The 8,943-nt window shown below is 40.5% G+C and overlaps 1 non-coding gene across 1 annotated transcript; it reads right to left on the bottom strand.

Moving 5' to 3' along the window:
• Positions 1–8,244: 8,244 nt before the first annotated feature.
• On the bottom strand, positions 8,245–8,326 carry trnas-aga (transfer RNA serine (anticodon AGA)). The gene has a single exon. It is a non-coding gene; the product is annotated as a tRNA-Ser (tRNA).
• Between the last annotated feature and the right edge of the window lie 617 nt (positions 8,327–8,943).

Below are 8,943 nucleotides of genomic sequence, written 5' to 3' on the forward strand. Positions count from 1 at the left end.
AATCGCAAACGCGTGTTTAATTATGTGTTTTTAATCATAATCAGGCTAATGCATTTCTACATTTTCTGTATGAACCAGCTTAGAGGTTCATACAGAAAGACAGCTTGTGTTTAAATTGAGTGTAAGGTAATTTATGCTTCTAAAGTCATGGTCAGTATTATTGTACTGTGCTGTACTGTGTCACATTATTTTATAGCGTTTTTATTGCGTTATTAAATCCGGTGGCACTGTGTTAGTGTCCTGACTCACATTATTTAAACTACCACACTGATCATTCATCTCTAAATAAACTTTATTTTATATAGCGTTTTAAGCGATTAGGTAATTAGATTGCTCATAAACCTAATCGCTTTTTCTACATAAACACAGTGTGATTGCTCTCTGAAAATGCTTTTCCTTTATTTTTAAAGTAGGCTCAGATCGTATTATTATAAACTTTCTTGGAAAAATGTATTTTATGTAAACCATGTTTGCTATTAATTCATTTAGGGCTAAAATACGTTCATTGTCTTCCAATCGAGTCGAGTTGACATTGGAAGCCTGCCACACCCGGACTGTTAAACCAACGCATTAGCACGTCAAAGCCCATTGAGCCAGTATTGGCTTTAGTATCCCCCCCTTCTCCCCTCAATTCAATTCAATTCAAGGTGTTTTATTTGCATGACAGATGGGTACAAGCAGTGTTGGGTATGTATATTGTAACGCTTACAGCAGACAGGCACTGTGTAGGAGCCGACGCACCAGAGCAGCGCCTGCATTTATAACTTAGTTTTTAAAATTAGTCAAGCAATACGAAGCATCTCCTTTTACTTAGTGCCTGAGCATACTGCAACGCGTGTGAAGCCCATAAACGATATTAATTTTGGAACTTAAACATACAGTATATGGCTGGTCTCGGTACTTTAAAGAAAACATACACACCAGTATTCCATTTCTCCCTAAACATTTTAAGCATCGAAGTCTTTAACTAACGCGATACCGGAGTCAACAAGCATACTTTTAGAATTTGATTAAAAGGGAATATAATATGGAATCGCGTATCTCCAGAATTTAAAGACCAGACAATCGCAAACTCGTTTTCAATAAAATTATTTTATTCATTCAGCAGTTTGTGAGAGGGACATCCAGCAGGGAGAGACACACACACCGGTTTTCATTGACAACATTGTTTTTTTTTCAATTCCTCTTGTCTAACAGGAATGTTTTGTTTGTGGACAGACTGTTAGACAAGAGGAAAAGACCGCCTCCTCCTACGAAGCATTTCGTTGATCCGATCACGAATTCTTTTCCAGTCGTACGCAGCAAGGGTTGAGAATCTTCGATTCACCATCGTACTAATGGTTTCCCGGAGATTGCAAGGCAAGGCACTTTTGCCTCTGGACCCATCGAAATTTACAGACGTGGTCCACCCCCAGTAAATTTCAAAAGTCACAAGATTTCGAAACACGAGGGCGGCGTAGCGGTCGGCTCTTGCTTTCCCGTCTATGCCGATGCACTGCAAGTACAACCCCCCCTCCATCTCCTGGGTGATGGGTAGCAGTTGGACATCTGGGAGAATTATTCGTCCCACTGGCATCTGTGAATTCCGCTGTGCTTCCTGGGGGGAGATAGCCGGCGGGGACAGCATCAACAGAGTCCTGCGCGGTGGTGAACTGAGAGGCCGGGATGGAGTGTCCTGAGGCGGTGTGTGCTCTGCGGGGGGCAGAGCTTCCGCCAGGCATTGCAACCTGCGCGGCGGGGAGAGCCACTTTTCAGGAGACGGCTGCTCAACTGTTTGACTGCTGGAACATACTGTCTCCTTCCTCTGCATTTTCAGGAGTGTCTCTAGCCTCCCAGTCCTCCCCAGTAATGCATCGTACTGCTCCCGCTGCTGCCGAAATGTCTCCATACAGGTGCTGCTTCTACAGGTTGGCACCCTGGCCAGTGGCCGAGAGCAGAGACCCACGGCCTGTGGCAAAATAACATAAGTCATGTAAGAAATAAAGTCACACAGTAGTATTCATCAGTCGCGGAACAGAAGTCAAAATAAACTTTTCTTTTTTTCCGTCTTACCGCTTTCTTTTTTACTGTCCTTGTGGTAGATCGTTTCGCCCGTGCGGTGTTTTCTTGAAGAACAGGCTACGAAGAAATAATTATAATTGAATTTAAAATTCAAAACGGCAATAATACCTTGTAATATGCGCTGTAATCGCGTATTTCAGATGAAGTCTGCTGTATTTGCTTACCCTTCGCTCTTTGGAAGCTGGGGCGGCAGAAGCACCTCGTCTCTTCCCGTAAAAGGTCTTGGTCTCCATACTGTACTATGGTCGCTGTAGTGCAGGTTCGCAGTTTTTTTTTTTGCGATGGGAGCTCACCCAATCCCTTGGTGTCTTTTATGCTATATTCACCTGTACGGCTAGAGTGTGTTCATTGTCTTCCAATGAAAGGCGGGTGCCTTTTGCCGAAGTCGGGAGACATTGGGGGCTTGCCACACCCGGACTGTTAAACCAACGCATTAGCACGTCAAAGCGCATTGAGGACCCGGGCGCAATAGTTGTTTTGTCCCTTGATTTACTGATCTGCATTAATTAAATCTTGTCAGTCAGGTCTTTTTTTCTCTATTTCAATTGTCGTTTACACATGCACGACTTTAAAAGCTAGCATGACAGGTTTCGATTCACATTAGCTGGCGAGCCTTGTTAAAAAAAACAATGACAATGTAACATGCCACTGTTTGTTCATGAACAAAGTTATACTGAGATTTCCTTAGATACGCGATTAAAAAATAAATAAAAATTTGAATCTCCTGCGGAACACATTCCATAAGAATCAGCGGTTCTACAACATATATCGCCTTTAAAGGTGGCTTCTCAAAACGCTTTACGGGATAAAAACAACCAGAACAGCAGCAACAACAATATTGTATTTCATTGCACTTTGAAAACCAAGTAATAACTTAACTCAGTACGTGCAAACGTTTTGTATGTTGCTGTCTTGAATGCCTGCGTACCCATAAGTATCTTATTTGCCTTGAGGCCTGTCTACAGTATATTTGTCCCCCTATCTCCCTCAATTCAATTCAATTCAAGGTGTTTTATTTGCATGACAGATGGGTACAATTCTTGTTGGGAATGTATACTTTGATATTTACACCCGGCGCGTCACCGAGGGAGCGTCTGCATTTATAACTTAGTTTTTAAAATTAGTCAAGCAATATGAAGCATCTCCTTTAGCTTTTAAGTCCCTTATGGTTTTTTCGTATTATATTCCCTATTAATCAAACTCTAAGAGTATGTATCGGCTTGTCAGTCAGGTCTTTTTTTCTCTTTTTCAATTGTCGTTTACACATGCACGACTTTAAAAGCTAGCAAGACAGGTTTCGATTCACATTAGCTGGCGAGCCTTGTTAAAAAAAACAATGACAATGTAACATGCCACTGTTTGTTCATGAACAAAGTTATACTGAGACTTCCTTAGATACGCGATTAAAAAATAAATAAAAATTTGAATCTCCTGCGGAACACATTCCATAAGAATCAGTGGTTCTACAACATATATCGCCTTTAAAGGTGGCTTCTCAAAACGCTTTACGGGATAAAAACAACCAGAACAGCAGCGACAACAATATTGTATTTCATTGCACTTTGAAAATTGCATTTGAGCACGGTTTTTGACTTTCTTAAAATTGCATTTTGGGCGCGGACAGCACATACAAGGGTTAATGAACTGCGCCAAGAAATTTAAAATAGTTTTCTTTAGGTGTGAGGGTAGGAATGGACCGCAGCAGGCATAATCAGCAAACCAGGAAAACAAAGAACAGGACAGGTGAGATGTGTAGCCAGAAAGCGAGTGATCAGAAAAAGGAAATGGATTTGTCAACTGATTGTCCATAATATCGCTTACCTATTTTTTCGAAGAAATGTTTGTTAAAATAAAAGTCCAGCACCAGCTGGATTCGAACACACAACCTGCCAGTTGGTAGGCACGCACCTAGACCAGTAGGCTACAAGACAGCTCGCATGATCAGGCAGGCGAAACAGCCCTACACAGCCCTGCCGCAGTACACGGATATAATCATACCGTTATTAAATTCTTGAGATACGCGATTCCATATTATATTCCCTTTTAATCAAATTCTAAAAGTATGCTTGTTGACTCCGGTATCACGTTAGTTAAAGACTTCGAAGCTTACAATGTTTAGGGAGAAATGGAATACTGGTGTGTATTTTTTTCTTGAAAGTACCAAGACCAGCTATATACTGTATGTTTATGTTCCAAAATTAATATCGTTTATGGCCTTCACACGCGTTACAGTATGCTCCTATTCTTTTTATGCTCAGCTACTAAGATTTCCCTTCAGTGGTAAAATTCAATATCTACAACGAGCACAGTAAAGACGTTTACAGTAAGTCTTTCTACGACAGACCAATGGACCATGAGTGCCCCTGTCGGTCAACCAATCACGCACCGCGGTATCCCGTGTCATCATACCTGCGGTATCTGTACCGCGGTGTCTGTACCGCGCACTTTGAATGGCTGCATCTGTATGTTACACTTAGTTCACTGTTTTAAATAGATCTAATTAAGAAAGTTAAGTGTTAGCATAAACTATTAGCAATCAATAATATTAAATTTAGCACTGTAATAAGCTGTTGCACTTTCCCCCGCATCTTGTAAAAATATATTTTCATTGTTCAAATATACATTAAGTCTGACTATCATATAATAAGTTAAATACAAAACTAAAGAAAAAATAGGGTTAAATATAATTCAAAATATTTTGCTAACAATGTTAACTGTTTATGAATAATAAAATGTATTAACTAAGGAGTAGGATGGCTCAGTTGTTAGTATGTTTTTTTGTTTTGTTTCTTTTTCATAAATACAACAGTAGTACCTGATGTCTCAGTGGCTTTCAAAATTAAATTATGCATGCAAACCTGTGAACTAGAAAGATAACTAAGATATCCATCCATTTATAATGGTGGCGAAGTGGTTAGCATTGCTATCTTGCAGCACTGGGGTCCTAGGTTCAATTCCTGCCATCCTGTGTGTGAGGGGTTTACATGTTCTCTCTGGGTTAGATGGTTTTTCTCCATATGTGTGATATGACTCCCTCTCGCACTCCAAAACATACTGGTAAGTTAATTGGTTTATGGGAAAACTGGCCCTGGCGTGTGTGTGTTTGTGTCTGTCTGTCCTGTGATGGACTGGCGCTATGTCCAGGGTGTATTCTGCCTTGTGTCCGTTGCTTACTGGGATAGGCTCCAAATCCTCTGTACTGGATAAAGAGATTAGAAATGGATGGAAGTAAAGGCACTGTGTGGATGGAACTATACACAGTGTTAGAAACCCACGATGAAATGGCAGCATCTCACTGAGAATAAAATATTTTATAGTGCTGGCTTAAGGAAACAGCCTTTCCACCTCTCTTGCACATCAGTATCCATACCTAGTTATTTAAACAAATTGCCTCTAAGTATAAACATCTTAATATGCTGGCTCTGTGGATCCGCATCAGCTATGTTTGCCCATTCCTTCAATTCATGTGCATCCAACACACAGTTCAATGCCAGCAACTACACATAATCTAAAATACAATCCTTATTTCAGTATCTATGTAAACATATAGTCTGTTAACTTCATCATCTTCATCAAAAGTATGCCTAACCCCATTAGGAAGTGTTCTTGTTATAAGTGTATTCCTCAGCTTTCCCCAAATTATCTTCTTCTTGCCAACATCTCTAGTCTTTTATCCTGCAATAACTCAGCCAACACTTAAATCTCCAAAAGCTGCTTGTGTTAATTTCTTTAAATCACAAATATCATGTGTAAATACTGGCCATGTAATACTCTGCATTGTGGAATAATAGTTTATTTTAAAGGGAACTAGAGAAATCAAGAAAGGCTTTTTTTCTAGAATTAATAAATGCACATCCTGTTCACTGGGGAAATTAAATCCACACTGAGCAATCTTCAATATGTTCAGAATATGACAGCAAGAATCCTATCAGGGATGCATTACACCTGTTTTCAAGTCCTTGCACTGGTTACCTATCAGATTTCGAGTCAACTTCAAAATCCTTATCCTCCTTATATACTGCCCTACAACTGTTATTATTGATCACCGAATTATTGTACTTGACATGACTTCATTCAGCCTTTCCTGAACGTCTATGACAGGCAGAGAGAGTGCTGTTTCTGGTGCGATCTTTTGCAGCTGACATTTCACTGTTTTAAACGAACAAGAAATTAGATTGCTCATAAATCAGTTATTCTATATAAACACAGCGTAATTGCCCTCTGAAAATCCTCTTTTTCTTGTTCGTTTTAGAGACCTTGATCGAAACTGATTTTAGATGTCAGAAAGGATTTATTTTCTCTGTATTTCCTACATTGCTTTGTCGAGATTTTAACTTTATATCTAACTTTATATCTAGGCTCAGATTTCAACTATAAATCGTACAGTAATTAATAGCAGTAAATACTGATGTTTTGCGCCCTCTTACCACAAAAATATATGTTTTGTAGTTGGGATTAACTTTATTTCGTACGCGTAGCTACTCCGATTCGGACACCGAACAGTTAAAGATGGCGGCAAATCAGACACCCAGAGGGGGGGCGTCTTCTCGCCTCCATAACTAAAATGCCAAATAGGAGTGGCTTAAGCGACATACACAGTCGTGTAACTGACAGTTTGAGGTAGCCTATCGTGTAAATTTCGCTTTGTTGCTGATAGGTTAAGCTTTCGAAACTCTGCCCCAAAGTCATGTGACTGATTTTTCGCCCTGTTTCGTTGGTTAAACGCAATGATTACATGCACCACCATGGTAACTGGGATGTGTAGTTTTTAATTCCGTTTGAATTATAACTGTACGTACTGTCTTCATATTTGGCCAGGGCTTTAAAGAGAAGGCGCGCCAAAAAATTTCGGTGCCGTCGTCTCCGCTTTAAAGGTACCCCCGTGCTGGAAGAATTTGACCTCGGAACGTTTGCCCAGCGTAGTTATAGTGGACATAAAAACAAGAGTTCGCTGGCATTATATCCTAGAAGACACAGACCGGCACCAGACCGGTAAATGCTTGATGAACTAGGGATTGGACAGTTTCCAAGTGCTTGTACAATCGATGGAAATGTTCAAATAAATGTGCAAAAGAAATAAACAAAATAATCATTTATTTCTTTATCATATTGGCTAGCTAATGTCCTCTCTTTGCTAGTTAGTGGCTGTGTTTCTGCGTTGGGTAGCAACGGGTGACTGTTCTCAGGCGGAAGATGTAAACAGCTTAATTTTCGTGTTAAATAATTTTTAAAAATTAAAATTCATTCTATACAGCAATCACATATTTGGGTACCGTTTCATAAAACTTTCATGCTTAAAATGTTTAGGGAGAAATGGAAGACTGGTGTGAATTTTTTCTTTAAACTATCAAGACCAGCCATACACAGTACAGTTTATGTACATACAGTAATGTTTATGTTCCTAAATTAATATCGTTTATGACCTTCAGATGCGTTATGCTCCTCTTCTTTTTATGCTCAGCTACTAAAATTTCCCTTTAGTGGTAAAATTCCATATAAATATTCAAAACTAAGCGGATTGAAATGTGCACAGTAAAGATATTAGATGATTAAATCTTTTCACTACTAACCAATGCACCACGAGTGCCCCTGTCGGTCATTTTGGCCAACCAATCACTTACCGCGGTGCCCTACGGTGCCCTGCGGGTTGGTTACTGTACCACGGGTTTTTACCGCTCATTTTGAATGGCTGCATCTGTAGGTTGTCTCTCGCAGTGTTCAGGAATTGCATTCCGAAACTGAGTCAGATCGAAAGTTGTAAGAAAAGCACCTATGGTGTCGGTTCTAACAGCTTTATTGATTCGATGTTAAAGGCCGGAAATGGGGCACAAGACACGCGACCGCAAAAAGCGTCGCCATCTGCTTCCAGCTGCAAAATGCAGTTTGCGGACGCTGAAGCATTTGAACTTGAACTTTATTGCCATATGTAACCGGTACTGGTACAATGGAATTCTTACTTACAGAAGGTCTCTCGATTGTAAAACAAGTGTAAAAAACAAGACAAAGTGCAAACAGTGCATCAAGACAATGTACAAACAAACAATAGACAATGTGCAAGTAAACATGTAGACATTTCTTTCCAAGGCAGCGGGTACAAGCGATCTCGCGTTTTAAAACCACCAGGAAAAGCATAAAGGCACTTTTCCTTGCTTGCGCCGGCACACAACGACGTGAGGAGGACACCGTAGTCGGCAGGATTCGAACCTGCGCGGGGAGACCCCAATGGATTTCTAGTCCATCGCCTTAACCACTCGGCCACGACTACAGCAAGCGTCGCCGTTGCTGCGTTCTTGCTACAATCTCACATGGATCGCGAGGCGCCGGCGGAAACCTTTTTCAAAGTCGTTCTCCATTAAAAAAAAAACCTTTTCAAAATACAAGCCTTGCAGACAGACACGCCTCAGAGGACTTAAGGGTGGCTTCATGTGGGAATGATAAAGTCTCCCCGTCCGGACAGGAAAATGGCACTTTGTTAGACACAAAGAAACAATCAACAACAGACAAATGTCCACAAGCATTTAAGAAGCCGCACCATGTTCTTGCTACAATCTCACACGGATCGCGAGACGCCGGCGGAAATCTTTTTCAAAGTCGTTCTCCGTTAAAAAAAAAAACCTTTCCAAAATACAAACCTTGCAGACAGACACGCCTCAGAGGACTTAAGGGTTGCTTCATGTGGGAATGATAAAGTCTCCCCGTCTGGACAGGAAAATGGCACTTTGTTAGACACAAAAAAACAATCAACAACAGACAAATGTCTACAAGCATTTTAGAAGCCGCACTTGAAATAGCTCTTACATTCGTGTTAGACGCAGGAATCGCCTTTTTATTGACGCTCTTACAAATGCCATGGAAAGCAAAACAAAGCAAAGCAGAGCAGAA

The sequence above is a fragment of the Atractosteus spatula genome (assembly GCF_055471065.1).
Source record: "Atractosteus spatula isolate fAtrSpa1 chromosome 16 unlocalized genomic scaffold, fAtrSpa1.hap1 SUPER_16_unloc_1, whole genome shotgun sequence".
NCBI lineage: Eukaryota > Metazoa > Chordata > Actinopteri > Semionotiformes > Lepisosteidae > Atractosteus > Atractosteus spatula.